At 42.5% G+C, this 1,647-nt stretch overlaps 1 protein-coding gene across 1 annotated transcript in view; it reads right to left on the bottom strand.

Annotated features, from left to right (window-relative positions):
• Positions 1-1,647, bottom strand: part of MEST — a 66,716-nt gene that overhangs the window by 58,335 nt on the left and 6,734 nt on the right. The gene's annotated exons all lie outside the window — the stretch shown is intronic.

Raw genomic sequence — 1,647 nt, 5'->3', positions numbered from 1 at the left:
TACCAAGAATGTAAGCACACCTCTCCCTGCTATGCAATCGCCATATCTGTTCACCATTCTAATTCTAAGGAAAAAAATATATTATTTTAATATGTAATCTTCCCCCCCCTTCCCACTGTAATCCCTCTGGCACCCTCCCCCTCCCCACCCACTATGCTTTTCCTAAAACCTGAAGAGGTTTTTATGTAAAGTAAAAGGAAGGTAAGTATTGTGCACCTTTTCATTAGCTTTTATCAAAGCTTCCCTAGAAAAAGATGATTTCGTTCATATTTATTCTAAAAGCTCTACCACCCACCCACCAGCCCCCACCAGTAAAATGTTAAATAGATAGAGACATATATATGTGTCGTTTTTTACTAATGTTTAAAAAAGCATCACATGTCCTTAAGCAGAGAGCTGTTCTTGATTTTTTAATATTTATCAACTCTCTGACCCCAGTGAAGCCCCACTGGGTACTACCCCCTGGATCTGTGCTGAGAAACTGCTCCAGGTAAACAGTCTGTGAAAGTAAGAAGCGAGGTACACTGTGTATTTCACCATAAGCAGCTTTGTCGTGACCCACAATATCTAATCTCTTGAGAGCTCAGGGCAGCAGATTATATTCCTGCTTTTCCTAGACTCTTGAGGTAGCTCCCACATATTTAATTTCTTAGGATTGCTACCCCCACCCTGCACACCCCTCAAAAAAATGGGGCATACCCAACATCTGAAAATTGCTTTTGTCTTTGGAAGGAAAGCACTGTTTTGCATACCCAACATTCTCATGCCCAGGACTTCAAAGGTCCAAGTCAGTTTATTCACAATGAGGAGTGCTAAACAGGAATTAGGGACCATTCACTCCGTTTCTAGTTAATGACTGCTAACAGTCACCAGGAAAAGAATTATCAGTAGAATGTAAGCTCTCTAAAATAACCAGAATGGAAATACCTTCTAAAATGAAAATAAGAGTTGTCAAGAAAATAGAGCTATAAATTAGGGAAATGAATTGTTAAAGCCCTGGTAGAAATGGCTGTGTGTATACACACCCTTCCACCATCTTGCCTGTAATCTAGCCACAATGCCCATCCAGCACAAACTAATCCAGCTGACAAAATACTTTTTTTTTTTTTAAACTCTAAAACAAGTAAGGCTGTGGTCCCACAGAGCCCAAATAACCACATGCCTTAAAGGCTCTGAGCAGCGCCTCTATTTTTTGGCATCACTAGGGCAGTCTTTGCCCCCCTTCTTCAAAGTAGCTGTCCAGAAAACAGACCCAATGATTTGGCTGCATCTTTCAAGTTAATATTATAAATGATACCCCCCAAAATGCCCCCAAACATCATTATATCACCATTTTTACCCCACAACAGTAGCAGGCTACATCCCAGTATCTACTTAAAAAACGAGATGACAAAAAGTATCAGGTTTGGATATCATTAGCTATCATCTGTCGCGTACTTCAGCTCCTGCATTTGCACGTTCACATTTCATCACTCTCCCCCCCCACACACACACACCCCTGCCCCGTTTCTCATCTCATTCATTCAGGGGTTCCAGAGGACAAATATCTGCAATGACTCAGCAGAGAGCCAGGGAGGGGCTACTAGAGGAGCCAGCAGAAGGCTCCCTGCAAGGGGGGGTGGATGGGGGGGTGGGGTGTGGATGGTG

Source organism: Ailuropoda melanoleuca, chromosome 1 (genome assembly GCF_002007445.2).
Source record: "Ailuropoda melanoleuca isolate Jingjing chromosome 1, ASM200744v2, whole genome shotgun sequence".
In the NCBI taxonomy this organism is placed as follows: domain Eukaryota; kingdom Metazoa; phylum Chordata; class Mammalia; order Carnivora; family Ursidae; genus Ailuropoda; species Ailuropoda melanoleuca.
The sequence above is the reverse complement of the archived record's forward strand: the minus strand, read 5'-3'. Positions and strand labels throughout refer to the sequence as shown.